This window comes from Melozone crissalis, unplaced genomic scaffold, assembly GCF_028551555.1.
Source record: "Melozone crissalis strain CALT ecotype California unplaced genomic scaffold, PUWL_Pcris_2 ptg000017l_1, whole genome shotgun sequence".
NCBI lineage: Eukaryota > Metazoa > Chordata > Aves > Passeriformes > Passerellidae > Melozone > Melozone crissalis.
Genome location: NW_026535795.1, coordinates 5,579,788 through 5,597,728, shown reverse-complemented (window position 1 = coordinate 5,597,728; position 17,941 = coordinate 5,579,788). Strand labels below are relative to the sequence as shown.

Below are 17,941 nucleotides of genomic sequence, written 5' to 3'. Positions count from 1 at the left end.
CTTGACGTATTTGACCTCTATTCAGCTGGCCAAGGTCCAGGGAAACAAATATGAAAAATAGGATTTTCTGTCTACTCTGGGGAAAGACATGAAGGCAAACTAAAATGTGTCAGGGGTTAACTCTGCAGCACTGGAGTTTAAGCAAGCCAAGGGCTGAGTCAGGGTCTGGTTAACTGGTTTTTCTATTGACTTCATTGGTTTTGAGTTACATTGAGAAGGATAAAGAAATTTGGCCCAGGGACTGGGGAGGAGGGGAGGCAATGCAGCAGCAGCCATTTGCTGTTGTAGTGTTCCCCCACTGCCATTTCTGCACTGATCCATCCCTGGCAGTGCCTGACAGACACCAGGCTCAGCAGGTCCAGTCCCAACACCTGAGTTTTAGCTCCATCTCCAGTTTTCAGCAGAGGAATCCAGCATCCCACGGAGCATTCACAGCAGACTGACAGGGAAGAGAAAAAAAAGAGATGTTTGGAATTTGGCTCAGCCTGTAAAACCCTCACTGTGCTGGCCCTTACCTGCAGGAAGGTTGTGCAGACCTCCAGCCCTGCCTTCTGCTCCTTCTGGGGAGGAGCTCACCACCTGGGAGGCGTGAGGATGTGTGCAATCCTCTGACCAAGGGCTGTAAAACTGCTGGCCCACGAGTGTTGCACGATCTGTGTGCCAGACATGACTGGAGTGGAGCTGGGGGCACTGGAGGGACCCGGCCCTGCTCCCTTTGGGCCACCTGCCCTCCCACACTCCCAGTGGTGGGCACTGGGGTAACACTGCCACACTCAGCTCCAGAGCATCCTCCTGGGAGAATTAATCTGGATCAAAGTCAGAAATAGAATTCAGTGTTGGCTGCCACTCTCTGCTCTTGCCGCAATAGAGGAAGCCATGACATTTTGTAGAACTTGAGAATTTAAGGGAAATATTTTCAGTAAGGATGTGTTCACTGCTCTCTTTATCATCCAGGTGTTTATTTTTCTTAAACACGTGGCACAAGCATTTTTCCATTTTGAATATAAGGTCAATTTAGCATATGCAGAATATTTTCCTGTTCACTTTCCATTAGCATTTTGTATTTATTAGTGAGAAACTGAGAAATAGTGGATACTGAATTCAGCTAAAAGCCAATTCTACACTGAATATTTAACAAAGACATGACTTTAAACTGTGTTAGTTATTTTTATAGGTGTTCTAAAAATAATACCATCGAGTTTATTACCTAACCCATATCACACAGAATTTGACATTTGGATGTTGAGGGCTCATATGTATGTTAAAACAGTGAGAAAATATGCACAGAAAAAATTCAAGGCTTCTGTAAAATAAAAATAAAACCCTCAGAAATTTATTATGTGACCCAACTACACTGCAAATTGAAAAACTGACAGTGGTGGGCAGCCTGTACACCAACATTCATCAGCTTGGATCCTCTGCACAGGCTCTTAGGATGCTCTATCACAGATTAATGTCTCTCAGCAAAGAACCTGCTATAAAAAAACAAGGCATGCAGCTGATAAAATTAATGAAACAAATCATTGTTGTAAAGCATTTGGTGAGGTGTGAATTTGAAAACTACTTTCCTAATATTTGTAAAATAAACAGAAATTCATATCCATTAATAGTATCATAATGATCTTAACTGAGAATGTTGAACTGTTGCCTGTTTTGTTCTTTTCAACTGCAGCATCTTGCTGCAACTGTTTTTGTGGCTGGGGAATAATCTGCTTGTGTATTCTGTAATGATACAAGAAATAAAACACAATAGGAGGAATAAAATCTGAATTCCCTTCTCAGCAAAGAGTAATTCCACAATCCATATATTTTTGGTAGCTTGCCTATATAAGGTGCAGAGCTTTATTTCCTAGACCATTTTCACTGTCACCTCGAGTAGGGCTCACAGGAGGAAGCAATTCTGCTTCATAAAAAAAAAACTTTAACCCAATTCTTAAAATGGCATTGGGTGATCCTAAATTTCCTAAAGGCTTGGAAGGGGATGCAGCTGCCATGGTGGCCTCTCTATGGGACAGTCCCTCCTCATGGCCTGTCCCACCAAGGATGATGGGTTTCAGATCTTCATATCTCTTGGTAGCAGAGCTACCTTCCAAGCCAGCTAAAATGTGAAGAATGCAACATTTTCCATGAGAAATAGCTTATCTGTATTTCTGCAGATAATGCAGTAGCTTCCTGGTGAAACTAGGCACTGTGTGGACTGAAGTTAAAATACCAATACATCACAAAGTGAAACCATGGAAAGAAAAAAGGGAATTTATTATCCTAGTCAGAAGCAATACAGCACAGGTTCACATCCCCACAGTTTTTACATTGTCATTCACCAAAGGCAAACAGCCTGGTGCCAGATGGTGCCAATGGGTGAAGGGACAAGGGGGTTCAGACACCCAGAAGACAGGACAGGCCCAGTCCATCCCTATCTCAGTGCAAATACCACAGAACAGCAGCTTCATCAGGAGGAAGCCTCAGCAGCAAGATGGGAGAGTTTTAGCTTTGGCTTCCATGCTCTCCTCTGCAGTTTGCTGGGTCCCATGTTAGTGTTTGCACGCCTGCCCACACAGGGAGGGAACATATGTTTTGGATGGGATCCTCTCTTTGAAAATGTGTTTTTGAAGCAAAAACAAATGTTAAACATTCTCTTAGCAAATACCTCCTTTTAAAAGCCTTTCCTCGTCTATCTCATGCAGACATGAGTTAGTGTCTGTCCACAACATCACCATTAATGGCTGTGCAAAGTGTCCAGCAGGTCCACTCCAGAGGGACTGGAATTTATGGGGATAACTGACTTTTCACCCCATTGGCTCAGCCACCTCATTAATTTGGCCTCAATCAAAATATTTCATCCAACCTGAAAAAAAAAACCCAACATGTTTTATCTCAATATTTTTCAACCACTTCTATCACTGCTCCCAAGATTTTAGACGTCGTTTTGAGATAAAAAACCTCTGAAACATTTCGTTTTGGAAGTGTGGAAGCGAAACTTTTTTTAGCCGCTCTTCCAGCCTGCCACGTTGCCATATTTACCACAGTGCTAACAGTTGTCAGAGATTATCTGGCTGAGTCACAGCTTTTATGGGCTCCACTCTGGTCCTAGAGACGCGAAGCAGCTCCTCTGCAGCCCAAGGTTTATGTTGGCATAAGCGAGATCAGAATTCGCCCTTCTGTTTACCATTGAGCTGAATCACCCCATCACAGACCAACTGTCATCTGTCACTCCATACTTTTAATGGTACATTGCACTGATGTTGTCTATTTTTTCCCTGTCCCAGCAGCCCTGTCACTCTGGTATGTGCTAATCTGTTCTTCCAGGCTTCTGTTGGATCTCTTAATGACACTGCCACCGAAATTTAAGGGTTTTTTTGCTTTTTTTTTTTAATTAAAAAAAAATAAAATTACAAGAGAGACTTTGGGGAGCTGGACGCAGACTCAGATTTGCCCTGTAACTCAGGCTGCAGACTAAACAGACCTTGGGCTTTTGGAAGTGCCTCCCAGGATGTGTTTTATCCATCCAGTCCCAGGCATGGCATCATCTGGGGAGCAGAGGAGGAACCCCCACTCCACCACCAGAGCATGGCTGCGGTTCTCCGACAAAGTTCACAACAGAGAATTAATTAATCTTAACACTGCAATCTCTTCCTCATGCCAGGGCCTCTCTGCAGCTCTGTGCTCCTACAGCCAATGGACCAGAAATCTTTTCCAAGGGCTTGGCTTCCTTGGGGCCCTGGTGGTGACAGAGCCTGGCTGCTGATTAACCTGGGTGGTGACAAGGGACGCGTGTCCCCTGCAACACAAATCACGTATCCTTCCCGTGTTGTGACAAACAAAACAAGGAGAGAAATGCCTTGCAAAAGGCACTTTGGCTGTGGGAGGAAATGCCCACCCCGGGCAATAAAAAATATTTCAGTGTATTAAGATTGTTCCCTGTTTTTCCCAGAGGTGCATGTGGGAGTGGAGAGGATTAAAGCTACAATAATCTTCTGTGAGTTTTACATTTGTGCATGGTTAGATTGATAAGCTAATAATTTTAGTCTGTTATTACTATTATTTTTGCAAACACCTAGGAAAAGATTTTGAGATTTTCTTGTGGCCTCTCCAAAATGTATGTGAAACAAGCAGTAACACCAAGCAGTGAATTAAGTGTGAAGTAGCACTTAAATATTGCAGGCCGGGCTTGTGAATATGAACCCTTTTGGGGATCCCCACTTTTTCTGTGGGCAAAGATTTTTCTCCCTGCAAAATGCAAGTTAACAATTCACTGTTCTGGTGAGTCCAAGTCCCGCTTGCAGATTGTTTCACTGCTTTGACTGCTGAATGCCTGTGACATGGAGTGTGCAGAACTTGAAGAGGTCCATCTGCTAAGGGAAATAATCCTGTGTCATTGCAAAATATGTTTCTGGGTGTGCATGCATTTCTCTGTGCTCCTTCTTTGTCATGATTCCTCGATTTAATTTAAATACATGTTTCACTTCTCTCCATATTTCAGGTTTATTGCAGAGTATGAAAATCAGGAAGCTTTTTGTTCACTTCATACATCTCTTCCAACAAAGCCAGACATCCAAACCCGCCACAGACTCCAGAGTGATTATTGTTACACATGATCTATGGAGCAGATAAATTGCAACTTGATTTTTATAAGGTATATTGAGCCTGCAGGCTTCAGCAGAAACAAAAACAAAACAAAACTCAAAACCTTGGTTTAACTAGTAATTTGAGGAAATATGACAAACCTGACATGGAAGTCACAGAGCAAATAAATATGCACATCCATCATTTTGTGAAATAATGCCTTCGCTAGAGAGACCTCTGCTTGCTGCAGTCTGCAGTGTAAAATTTCTTCATGGTTTGCTGGCCTCAGATCCTGCTACACAGAGAATCAAGTTAGCTATAGTTGAAAGAAACAATTCAGTGTAAGAAAAACAGTGTTGTGCAGTAAAATAGTGCACATATCAATCATGTGAGTGAAAACTAAGTTGGTTTTCAGATATATTATAATATTCTTGGAATGTTAGAGGTGTTTTTTATTCACAGGCTAAAATGATTGGAGACTCTTTACCTTTATTGTGAAATAATCCAGTTCCTAGAAATAAAATCACCCAGTGGTTATTGCAGATAGAAAATCCTACTTCATACAAAATACAACAAAAGGCAGTTTCAGAGTCATCTTCTGAGCACAATAGTTTTGTTGGTGCACTGGAAAGGAATAACACACACAATTCTCCCTTCAGGAACTGGCTTTTGGTACCAACTCTTTTTTTTTTTTGTAGCTTGCCAATAGTTGGAAGGTTTTGTGTGAAACTAAAGAACACCATCAGTGCCCTTTGCATGAGATCTGCCCCTCAGACTGTCCCCTCCCTGCAGATTCAGGAGCTGCAGTTATCCCTGAGCTGGAGTTCACAACACAGCAAAATTTACCCTCTCAAAGAGGAGGCTGTGGTTTGGGCACTGACAGGGATGTAGCCTTTGACACCTGGAGGAGGGTTTTACTCAGAGTTTAGGGGTTAAATCCAACAATTTATGTCAAACTGCTTCTGGATAAAGCACAAAACAGAGCCAAAATGCTCCACTCCTAAAGAAGTGTCTTTGTCAAAGCCACAACTCTTTTCATGCTCCATTCCTGCTCCAGCATGTCCTTAGAGATTTCTCCATTTCCAGGGATGCTTCTTGGAGAGGCAGGATGGAGAGGAGCCAGGTCACCACCACACATAACCATGCAAAATGCACAACACCCACAGCCCAGAGAAGGAGATGCTGTCCCACAGAAAGATGAGGGTCTGGGACATCTCAGGTAGCACAAGACCTGGATCTGTGCTCTGTCTCCACTTTCAGAGAAATTCCAGTGCCTGGGCCTGGAAGAGAGGGGAAGAGCCTTTGTGTGCAAGTTCCCAATGGGTCACAGGCACAAACCACAAATTGAGTGGCTCAGCTGCACTAGAACTGCTGTAAATCTGAGGATACACAGAATTACTGCTGTGGGTAGCAGAGGGCTCTAACACCAAAGCTGGAGTGCCAAAAAGGGAAGATCAATAGATCCAATACGTCTTCAAACAGATCAGGAAGAAGGGCTGAAGTCCCTTTTGAAGTGTTGATCTGGCCCATGGAACCTGGCTGGGAAGTCTGCAGGAAAGTGTCTAAACTGGACCAGGCATCTGCATTTTCCACTCTTACAAGAGTGGGTACAAGATTTTACAAATACAAGATTGTCCTAGATGCACAGCAAAGACAGCGGTCAGAAAAATAAGCCTAAGTTTGACCTCTACAGAAGCTGTTTTAACCTGATCTTGTAGGTTTTGGTACCTAGATATGACCCTGTCTTGGTCTGATCCTGCAGTTCTTGGCCAGGCAAACCTTGGATCATGGTTTATATGAAGGGTCCATCATCTGCTTCCCTGTGTCTCCCAAGCTGCACCTTGCAGTTTAAAAGCCAAATGCACACTCACTCCTCTTAGCATTGCAAAGCCAAAATGACTGGTTTGTGCTTCATCCATAAAATTGCCAGCTAAATATTCATTCTGGAGCCATTAGTCCAGGTGTTTGTCAAGGAAGATGTACAAAGCAGCCAGAACATGTTTAGCATTTCATGTACCAGGCTGAGCTGCAGGAGTGACAGGTTGAAAAATCTTGTTTGGACTCATAGACTGAAACCGTTTAATATAGAAGTCGCTGGTGGACTATAAATATGGAAAGCCAGTGTGCCACATTTTTATAGAATCCCCATTCTGCATGTCTTTTAAACATATTGAAACTTCAGAGAAGCTATAGAAGTTAAACTCACCAATTTTTGCTTCAAACATCTGCAGTTCTTCAATGGGGAAACCTTGAGAAGCTCAAATGCCTGGACAAAATACACTTTATTTGAATGTGCACTTAGATTAACTGATCCCACAAAAGCCAACTCTGTTCATTTAGGCCAGGAATTACCCAATTTGCTCACATAATCTCAGCAATTACATGTTCATCTTTTTTTAAATATCAGACCTATGGTGTGATTTACGTGGTATGTGATCTTTTAACTTAACCTCAAAGATATTAATCTTTATTAAAGGGTATGAGAGGCAAAGAGGGGGAAGAGAAGCCGGTGACAGATACTCTGACAGCGAGGAAAAGTCATTTATAAAGTGAACATCAGTAAACATTAGGAGTGACATATTGATATCAGCAGCCAGGAAATGGCTGGCCGAGCTAGGATGAGGAATTACACCTTAAATTGTGGCAACCATATTTTTTTCCCAAGGTTGATCTTTTATATTTTTTAAAGAGAAATTTACTATTATGCCTCCTGCCTCCCCTATGGTAAAATGGCAGAAATTTGACTGAGATTTACTTAAAGTGACAGCAATGCCCCATTTTTTCCAAGAAGGATGATCACTAAATGTCACGTCTATCTACTCTCATGTGGATCACTTATTTGACATGTTCATGTCTCAGCTTCATAGCAGTGTGCAGCATGTTTCCTGGTGCTCTGAGGCAGTCTGGAATCTTTGTGGTGAAAGCCTGAGCTGGCCAAAGGCAGTTCATTAAAATAAATAAATAATGTGGTTGGGATTCCATTGCAAGGGTGTCAGGCCAGAAAAAGGCATGAAAAGCCTCACAAAACCAGACCAAGAGCGTATGCTTCTGGTCAGGCTGCCAGAAGGCCACGCTGGTGGGATGCTCTTGCCATCTCAGCTGAAGTAGAACCACGGCAAAAAGCTAATATTGGTGTTTAAATACATAAAATAACCTTGTACAATTTACTGTTTTATTTAATTTTTTAGGAAATCTGGAAAACAGCACACTCAGAACCAGGGCAGAGCATGGATTTTCCCACTTTGCTGAATTCCTGCAGGGAGAGATGCAAAACCCAGTTGGATGTGAGGGAACCATCAGCACGAGCTCCTGAGGTGGGGAGCCCATTTAAATCTCCTTTGCTGAGCCTCAGATGTGACCCAAGCAAAGCAAAATGGAAAGCGAGGCAGAAAGGCTTTTTGCACAAAATGGAACAGTAGTCATGAATAATTAATGGCTTTCTACCTTCTTTGCCATTTTAACTTGTCTTCCTTAGTACTTATTGCCTTCCACTCCTGAAATGTGTCTGTAGATTAATTCATGCATGTTTGGCAGCAGCAAGTCAAGAATTAAGGTGTGTGCTGGAGATGCAACCTCCCACCAGACCCAGCCTGATTCAGCAGTCTCCCAGCCAGAGCCAGGGAATGCTCTTGCACAGATCCAAGCTCTGGGAGCCTCTCAGCAAGGCCAAGAGCTCTTTTTCCAATTTTCTTCTAAAATTTTTTACCAGTCCTGACTAAATACGGAAGTTAATCACAGAAAGAGCTTAGGATCTGAAGGCAAAGACATAAATACATGTCATGAGAAGGACACACTTTTGGTTTGTTCCAGCACCAGAGGTTCACAGATTGCCATATATTTATTCACTTTGGGGTGCAAATACCACAATAATGAAATACAGTGAGAATATTTAGTCCTGGCTTATCCTGCTGACTGCCCTGTGCTATCAGTGCAGTCATACCCTCAGTCAAGTGTGTTTCACCAGCCAGTCTAAGGGAGGCTCTGTAAAACCCCAAGTTTTTCTCTCAGACTTTCCCTTTGATGCCCAGCTGCCAGCTCCCATGTGGGCACTCACCTCAGACACAGTTTAACTCCAAGAAAATCTGCAGGAGCAGCAAGACCAGCTCAAAATGCATCCTATGTAATAAGCAAGGTGTTTTTTTGGTTTTTTTTTCGTGTATGGTGGAAGATTAAAGCCATTCTAAATGAAAGAAGAGTGTGTAACAGGGTACAAGATTTCTAAATAGGTGGCACATGTCAGCAGGCATTACAAGAGTGTCTTTAGGTGAACCTTTGATATTGACTGCTGAATAGTTCAGTCAGAGAGACACTACCAAGCAAGAGTTTCACTGCCTTGATTTGTTTTCCAGCTAAAATAAATCTGAATAGAATAGACTTAAATTACCTGTGATTTTTCTGTCTTTAAAAGGACACATAAAAGCTCACGAGATCACTGCGCTCCCCGGGGAATAAAAAAAAGGGAATGGGAAAAAGAAACCAGGAAAACCATGAAAGATTCATTTTAATGGAATCCAGGTTTAGCTGTTTCATATTTAATAATGTTTAATATTTCATTTACTACTGGGGACTCACCTTTTTCAGAAGAATGTAAGATTCAAGGCACTATTGTGCATTAAGATTTTATGTCTGACTGTAGCAATATTATAAGGGTTGGCATTGGAGCTGCTCAAACCTTATGCGGAAAGCCTGGAAGCAACAAGGTTTTCTTTCTTTTTTCCTACAGCCAAAATAGGAGCTGAAGCCCCAGAAAGTGGTGGGGTAGAGCTGTGAATCCTAGCAACAGGCGGGGAAAGAACTGTACGTTTCCTCACGTCCTCCAAGTGTTGGTGCCTTCTGGTACATCATTGACAGGAAGAGACACAGACCATGGAAAGGCCCTCCTTGCTGATGCATCAAGAAAGGGCACATTTTTTCCAGTGGGATGGGTGAGTTATTGCATTTTGGGGTGAAAAAACAAGCAAAGCAACACCCCACAGTTCATGCTGTTGCTGCTGTTGCACTTTCCTTCATCACAAGGCACTGCTTTTTGGTGCAGGGGTTTTTTTTTCCAATTTTCTGTGCTCTTAGTCTTTTTTTAAGCCCTTCTCAGTGATAATGTGGGCTTTTCTTTTTAAGTGAATTATGAAAATTTGCACTCAAAAGTGTGAGCTTAGGGTTCTGCCAGAAAAATCCATCATTCTGTGGCCTGCAATGAAATCATGGATGATAAAAGCTACCACCCATGTTCAGCAGAAAGGGAACTGAAACCAGAGCACTTTTCCTGGAAGAAGGGGCTCCTGCTAAATATGCAGCAGTCTTGTCTTGCCAATATTAAACTAGCTTTTCTTCCTAAAGAACCTGTCAATACAGTTTGACCTCTCTCTGTGGATATTCTTCAGAGACTGAAGCACTCAGATAATCTGAAACAGTTCCCCAGTATCATCCTGAGAAGGTGGGTTTCAGTCAAGGAAAAAGTCCCAGAGCCTGGGACAAAGAGCAAGGCGGGATTCCAGACTCCTTGGTCCCATCATTTTGTTCAGAAATCCACCATTTCCCAGCTGATGCCGGTTTCTCTGGGTTTGCCACCAGTTTTGTTCCTGGGAGAAGCTTGCAGACTCTTAGAGCTTTGCCTGGATGTAAACTGTGGGAAGAGGGGCATGGAGAAGAGGGGTTGTGTAACATGGCCTGCTGCTTCTGTTAAAAGAATAAATCTGTGGAAAGCAGCACTAGTGGGTTGCTGCCTTGGACTGGACCAGCTGCTGCAAGGATGAAGCACAGCCCCACACAGAAGGTTGCAGCAGAACAGAAGGATTTGGCTCCCACAAGGAGGGTCCTACAAGCCCTTCTGCCTTTTGGGACATGTTCAAAATTCACTCTCTTCCTGGAGCAGCTCCCTTCAAAATTTTCTAAAAAGATTTCTGGCCAGGAAAGGGGAAGTTTCTTGTATTATTAGAGGTGTTTTTGCTCGCAATTTCAGTCTCAGACCTCATTGAAGGGCTCTGGCATTTGCATAACTTCCCACGGAAACTGAATCAATGTTTGACATCATGGAACACAATCTCAGGCGTGATTTAGCATTAGTAAGCCACCAGTCATCAGCACACTGTCATTCCCCTATAGCTGACATCTTAATAGAGTCAGCCTCATGCACACACATGTTCACCAGCAGCAAATTCTTCTGCTCTGGCCATGCAGGAGCTTTTCCTTTAACATGGGCTTGCACATATGAACATCCAAAAGACACTGGTCCAATATGATCAATTTTCAGGGCTCCAAATGCATTTTCCCTTTAGGTAAGAAGGCAATTTTAAGTCCTCTTAAATAATTGAAGATACTCCTGATACAATCAAAAGTCAAGCTCCCCAAGATGAAAATGTCTGGATGATGAATAAGTTAATGGAACTAAAATCCCAGTCGTGGCTGATTAGGGGACCAGGAGAGTTTATCAGAGATGGGAATGTACAAGTCCAGTCACAGCCTGACCTTGTAACGAATGAGAGCTGAAAAGCAATTAATTGAGAAATTATCAGGGAAAAGAGAAGTTGTATGGTTGGTTAGCTAAAGCAATATGTCAATGGGCCAGGGATTGATTTGCCTGGAATACCTCAAGGTCTCTGTTCTGATGATTCAGGACTTGAAGGAACTGGCCCGAGCCAAGCAATAAAAATAAAACAGGGTCAGGAGAGGGAGTCATCAGTCAGCACTGGGGATCATGTATTATTTAGCTGGTAGTTAAGGGAAATTATCAAACAGGAGCAGACTTTAAACCCAAGTTTTTTTCCCCATGGGAGGGGAAATGAAGGGAGGGAAAAGAAAATGTTCCTTTGTACCGATGTTCACTGTCCTCATCTCAAACACTGAGCTGGGGAGCTGGGTCCTGAATGTTCACAAGAGGGATGATCAGTCCTGACAGTGGGCATCATTTATTGCTGAGCATTTATTTCCTCCTTTCCTGCTGCCAACAGGATGCACAGGACCTCTGCTCCCACCTCCAGCAGACACCAGGACCTGCCCCAGGCCCCCAAACTAACAGTGACCCTCTGGCCACTTGAACCTTGATTATTTAAACTCATCCACACATTAGCTTCCCACATCCTACACGTTTGGAAAACTCTTGGTGGGACCACAACTGTGCATGTTGATCTGAGCTGCAAAAGGTGTCTGCAAAACAGAGTTCTGCTCCTTCAAAGATGAGTGTGAAACACCTTGAATGAGACTGTCGTATGCTGTAGCTCATGAGAGCAGCAAAGCAAATGAGAACAGTAAAACAAATTATATATAAAGTCTTCTAGAGCGATCAGTGGGTTGGGTGAGAATAGCTGTGTCTTGTCTTGTGACAATTCACTAAGTAACACTAAACTCTGTCTCTCCCTTGCGGAAGAAAGAAGAAAGCTCCCACAGAACCAGCCAGTACATGTTTCATGGCAAAATCAGGGCCTCAGACACCACAAACTCTTCCCTTTTGGGATCAAGATCCTGAGATGCTGCAGAAATTTTTTTGTTGGAAACCTGCAGCTAGCTTTCCCATCAGGACAACACATCAAGTTCTGGTTTTTTTAATAGAAAGACTTCCTAAATACTTCAGATTTGATATTTTATCTTTTTTGTCATGTCCCTCACTAATCAAAATTACAACAAAGCCATGATTTTAGCTTGTTTCATTTCAATACATAATGAATACAAGAAACTCCAATATTTCACTGCAAACAGCCATTGCTGATGCAAGACCAGTTTTCTAGAAGGAAATTCCAACAGCAGCTGTGAGATAAAGGAACAGCTTTATCCCGCTGCCTATGGACATATCTGAACACATTTCTGGGACTCACAGCATGTCACGCTCCATGTAATGCATTTTCCATTTGTCCTGACCTGAGAGCTTTGCATTCAGGGAGCATATCCCCAAGTGAATTCATCAGGAGGAATAACAACCACTGCATGAGCTTGGGCTGCTGGGCCAGCAGATCCATCCTGCAGTTGTCAGCGTGCTGAAATTCAGGGTGCCACAAATGCAGCCTCCTTTGATTAAGGAGCAGAAGGACACAGCAATATTTCCTATTTTATTGAAATGCAAGAGAAAGGATTCTTTTTGCGGATTGCATCACTCCTCTCCTCTGAGGCCAAGCTGCTGCACAATCTCAGTTCAGCATCTGGGAGTTTAGGAGGCGGTGGTGGAGGTGCTGAAATATCCCAGCACTAATCACCTATTATCACCTTATGATAATTTTAAAAGCTGATTCCAAATAAATCCTCTTTGGAGCAGGTCCTTGGCTGGCCCACTGCTCTGCAGAGTGCAAACACAACCAGCCCCAGTAAAACCAGTGGAATCCCAAATGTGACCTCAGGTTGCATGGAGCAGTTAGCTGGCTATAATCACTGGGATGGAATGAAGTCATTTTGTTCTGCTAGGAATCAGGAGATCTTTTTTTGGATCCACAAAAGGTGTGCTGGACTGCACTCTGATCTCACAAGGTTGGGGGAAATTCAGAGATTTGGCCTCTTTATTTTCTTTGCTGCTTTCAATGGCAGTCAAAGACTTTCAGTATAAAGGCTGTGACGCTTTAAGATTGTCACAATGTGGAAGGGCAGGAAAATGCCCAGTCTGGAGTCTGACACAGTTTCCATTGTAAATTAAGTGAAGAAAGCCCAGCAAAGGCATGAAGCAGTTCCCACCAGCAGTACTTTTGTGTAGCAGTGCTGGTGTGAACCTTTGTGTGCCTGAGCCCCCCCAGGAAGGGGGAGATGGTCAGGTACCCCTGGCTCCAGGTGCCACTGACCCTCACCCAGAGCTCTGAAGGAGCGTGGTGTCTTCCCAGCTCTCCCATACATTTCTCATACAGGTTCAGCTAAACCATTCAGCTCTTCTTTTTCCTCCATGTCTTGTTAAATATGGATTCATCCCATTTTAATTCCCACTCACATGATGGTGGGTGGGATCACAGTCCACCGGTGCAGTGGGGTGTCTGGGAGCACTGGTGTTTTGCCCACCCTCACTTGCAACAGCAAATTAATTTATGTTTGTGATCCTCTGGGGAGAAGGAAGTAATTCAAGCAGGTAGGCTCTGGAGGTCTAGTCTTTAAAATATTGGCTACTGGCCTCAAAAAGAGAGACAGGTTTAGTTACATCTCTACATCCCACATTTGGGCTGGTTGCTGTTGTTGCAAAGGGTTAACAGACACTGCAAAACATTTCTAGGATGAAGTGCTAAGATTTAGTGTACTGAATTAATTCTTAAATTAGAACAGGGGATTTGCACATGATTTCTAAGGGAAATTATCTTCTGGGTAAAATTAATAGAGGAGATGTTTCAACATCTGGGATGGCATTATTATGAGCAATGATTACCCAGACGTTGCCAAAAGAAAGAGATCACAGTAAACTCTTTCTTTTCCCAAGCAAAGTAAGCTCCTCACCCTGAAGGGGGGGAGAATATTTGCAGAGCCTTGGCTTATTTGGAAATGCACAGGAGGATTCTACGTGAGGAAAAGGCAGTGTGCTTTGCTGATGGACGGTTGGGAAACAGGGAAGGTTCTCTCTGCAGGTGGGCTCCAGGCACCCCCTGCCTCCCTCTCCTCTGAGCTCCTCATCAAAAAAAGGTGCTTAATGCAGCGCTACAGCTGCCCAGGTGCTCAGTGTTGGGAGGTTAAAGAGGAAACACACTGGCAGATGTGACCTGGAAAACCTCCAAAAGGGAGGTTGGTCCTTCTGCTCCCCACCCAGAGACCACAGAACTCGTCCAAATGCCTCATCTTCTTCCAGCCTTCAGAGGGCCGGCTTTTCCCTGGCGAAATTTTAAATAGAGCAGAGAGTAAAGCCAAAGCAAGACCTGCATCAAAACAATCACACCCCAGGAGGAGCTCATAAATATTTATTTTCCTTCAGCCTATTTCATTTTGTCAGGAAAAGAGGAGGGTGCTTGAGTGGGAAAAGGAGACCAGTGGCACAGCGCTCCTTTCACAGGGAAAACCACCAATGTTTAATTTAAAAGGGCATAAATATAAGAGAAATGCCTCTTTACTCTCGTGTTAGTAGCTGGCTATTAAATTACATCACAAGTGCTACGTGTGGGACCAGGCAAGTGCATGGTTATTTCTGTCTCTAAACCGGAGTGCAAGTCTCAGCGTAATTACTTTGGATCCAAGTGTAATTACCAACTGATCTGCAGGAACATACACAGCAGTGACATCCATCCCAGGCAGCATTAGAGCCTGATGATAACACGGCATCATTAACACAGCTTAGCGCTTCCCTCCGTGGCTGCAGGCCATGGTGTGCCTCGCAAAGGGCTGGCCCAGGAGCCACCTGAGCTGCTGCCCCTGCCTGTGCGGGGCTGCGAGCAAATCACTGCAGACAACGGCAAACATGATACCCTAATCATGGGAAATTAGGCTGGGACAGAGGGGGTTTTTGCCCAAGATGGATGCCCTTGTTTTGGTATTTCTGCAATCTGCCCCTGTTTCTTCCCCAAAGTCCATGAGCAGAAGGAGGGTGCTGAGTCCCCCTGGGGTCACCACCTTTTTGCTTGGCTTTCTTCTGTTTTATTCTGCTTTACTGTGACAGCATCATGCTCAGATTTTGGAATATTTTCTCCAGAGTTCTCAGCTCATCTGTTTCCTTTTGGAAGACAGTGAGTATAAGGATTTTCTTTGCTCTATTCTTTATCTTCTTTTTTTTTCCCAAGGCTGAAAACATCACAACAAGTAAACAACCTATTTATTCTGATGGTCTTGGAAGCTTTCTCTATACCTCCAAGAAGGTCAGAGAAATGAATCAGAAAGAGAAAAGGAGAGAAAAAAAATCCTTTCTTTTCATAATTGCCTGTTTTGTTACCACACCTTCTTAGTGCTATGATGTTGCAAAGACAATGCAAGAGACCAGTGTAGGAATGAAGATGCACAAAAGAAAAAAAAAACTGATTTATTTATTCGAGTTGGTGTTTACAGGTACTTTAGTTGTGTCCATTCTCGCTCATAAACACAAACAAATGAAAATATGATAAATCATAAATTGACATAATTTCCTGTAAGAAGTACAGCACCTAAGATTATGCAAAAAAAGCAAGAAAATATCTCCCTGCTCCTGTGGGTAGGATTGCATTTGCTCCCAGCTCAGGGTCAGTGATGGTAAAGTGAGATTGACAGGGTAAGCAACCCCTGAAGGAGGTTTTCCATTTTGGTCAGCCCTGCTAAGCCATGCTTGCTGCTTCGAATGAGCTCAGTTGCACAGAGGGATCTTCTTTTTTTTCCCTGATTCTGCTCATGTGCTGGTTTTATCTGAGCAGCTCCGCAGATGTCAGCGAGACACATTTTGTTTTGAGTTACATCAGCGTAAATCACAACTGATCCAGTGAACTCGGAGATACCCTCCTTGCAGGGAGAGCTGTGACACCAAGAGTTTGGTGCCACGCTATTGTGACAGCTTAAAGCCCCTCCACGAGGAAACAAAGTCAGGCTCAGCTCTGTCCTGGAACACATTACGAAGCATGTTTGTTATTGCACAGAAGACAGCATTTGCCTTGGCTGTGAACGAGAAACCCAGATCTGTAACAGCTAAGATTTCATCTCTACCATTTATCCAATGAGCTTCCCAATCCTCTTGCACAGATAACCTGCTGCTAACATAGCAGTCAAGATCAGAGCACTTAATCAATCACTCACTGAGGACAAATATGCGTAATCTAAATTAGAACAAACCCAGGCATATTTTATATGACAGCCGTACAGATTTTTAAGAAAAAGCATTGGCAAGAAAATTGCATGAGAACAAAATTGTTTTGTGTTTATGCTTAAAGTGGTAGATTTCCTAAAAGCTTCTGTGGCATTAGGTAGCCTTGAATATACAGGGGCAAAATTCTGCTTTCACTGCTTTCACTTCCACATTTTCATCAATAAACCAAGGATGCATTTTGTCCCTCTGGCTCTGAAGCAGAAATCCTGCTGCAGACCTCAGTATGATGTAGAGTCCTTCTTAAAAACCTTTCATATTTTATGATCACTGTCGATTCTCTTATGATCAGTGTTGGTTCAAGCTTTCATGAATCAAAAATCAGCTCGTGGAACGCATCTTAGAGCAACCTATTTGTCTGCAGGTAGCAAAGGAAAGTGGTGCTTTGAAGAATAAACCCCTCTGCCTTCAGAACGAAGCTCAGGCTACACAGGAGGCTGGAGCAACTTACAGATTCTATTCAGGCTCCTCTCTGGGCATGCTGGGTGACCTTGTGTTCTCCCATTTTCCTCTGGGGGAGATATTATTTATCCCTGATAATAAAACACAGGATTCTTCAACTGCTACTCGTGGTTTAATCTATTGTGTCAACTTACACAAGCTCTCTTGGAAAAAAAGGAAGATCAGAGGCAATAAAAGGAGTAAAAAATGAAGCATCTTTAACTGAAGTCATACAACTTTCATCTGAGGTCAGGCCCACGTTGCCCTGACTGTGCAGGGTGGGATCTCCAGAGAGGAGCATCCCAGGGATGGCCTTTGAGAGTGGGTGGCAGCTCTTGCACAGTGCCCATCAGGCTTGGAGACCCCTCAGCTTTGGGTACAAACCCAGCAAGCAGCAGGAAGGCTGAGCCCAGCCTCTGGCAGGGCAGTCAGCACTGGCTAATGAAAGGAGGGGTTCTGAAAAAATGCTGGAAGTATCTGTGCAAACATCCCTTCTCCATGCACCTCTGCAGATGGGGCTCTAAAGAGTCCCTCTGTTGAAGTTCTGTCTCTGCTTCTCCAGAAGAAACAAACGGTCCCACAAAAGTTCACACATCACCAAACATCCCATGGAGACTGAATTTCAGTTTATTGCCCTATCCTGGGACTTTTAAATATTTGTTTCAGTTCCTGCATGAAAGCAGGTCTGATCCAGAGTGCAGCAGGACTCATTGGCTCTCCTCTGACTTGGTTTTGGAGGGATCTGTGAGATTTTCTGGGGACAACTGTCAAATTCTTCTCCCAGTCAGCTGGCTGAGGTGAGGCATTGCCATCAGCACTGTTGGCATGGGCAGGTTTGATCAAATTTGTTAGGGAGATGTTGGTTAAAGCAATGACCTAATATTGCAATTAAAGGCAAGGGTGAATACCTATTCCCAGAAAAGTCTGGGAAAAGCAATACAGAGGACTTTGGAAAATTTATCTTGGGAGTGCAAGCAGGGATTAGCATGCCTATTTGCTGAATTTTGCACCCAGAGGTCAATTATGGATTTTACTTGGATCTCTCAGCTTCTAAGGTCAGATCTGAATATGAAGCTTCTTTCTGCTTAAGGACAAGACAGAGACACTGCAGGTACCAGTGACCTGGAAGCAGGATTCCCATTTTCTACCATCCACAGAATTTCCAGAAATCACTCTGCATTACATTTTGGACTTAGATGCTCAGTTAATTCCCCACAGATCCCCGTTAAAGTGCCT

The 17,941-nt window shown here is 43.4% G+C and overlaps 1 long non-coding RNA gene across 2 annotated transcripts; it reads left to right on the top strand.

Moving 5' to 3' along the window:
* The first annotated feature begins 4,101 nt into the window (after positions 1 to 4,101).
* On the top strand, positions 4,102 to 16,892 carry LOC128936110 (uncharacterized). Of its 2 annotated transcripts, XR_008482979.1 has the most exons (5): positions 4,102 to 4,260; positions 4,492 to 4,633; positions 7,752 to 7,877; positions 9,287 to 9,488; positions 16,629 to 16,892. It is a non-coding gene; the product is annotated as an uncharacterized LOC128936110 (long non-coding RNA). The 2 variants fall into 2 exon arrangements; XR_008482978.1 differs by having other exon boundaries at positions 4,102 to 4,633.
* The last annotated feature ends 1,049 nt before the right edge of the window (positions 16,893 to 17,941 follow it).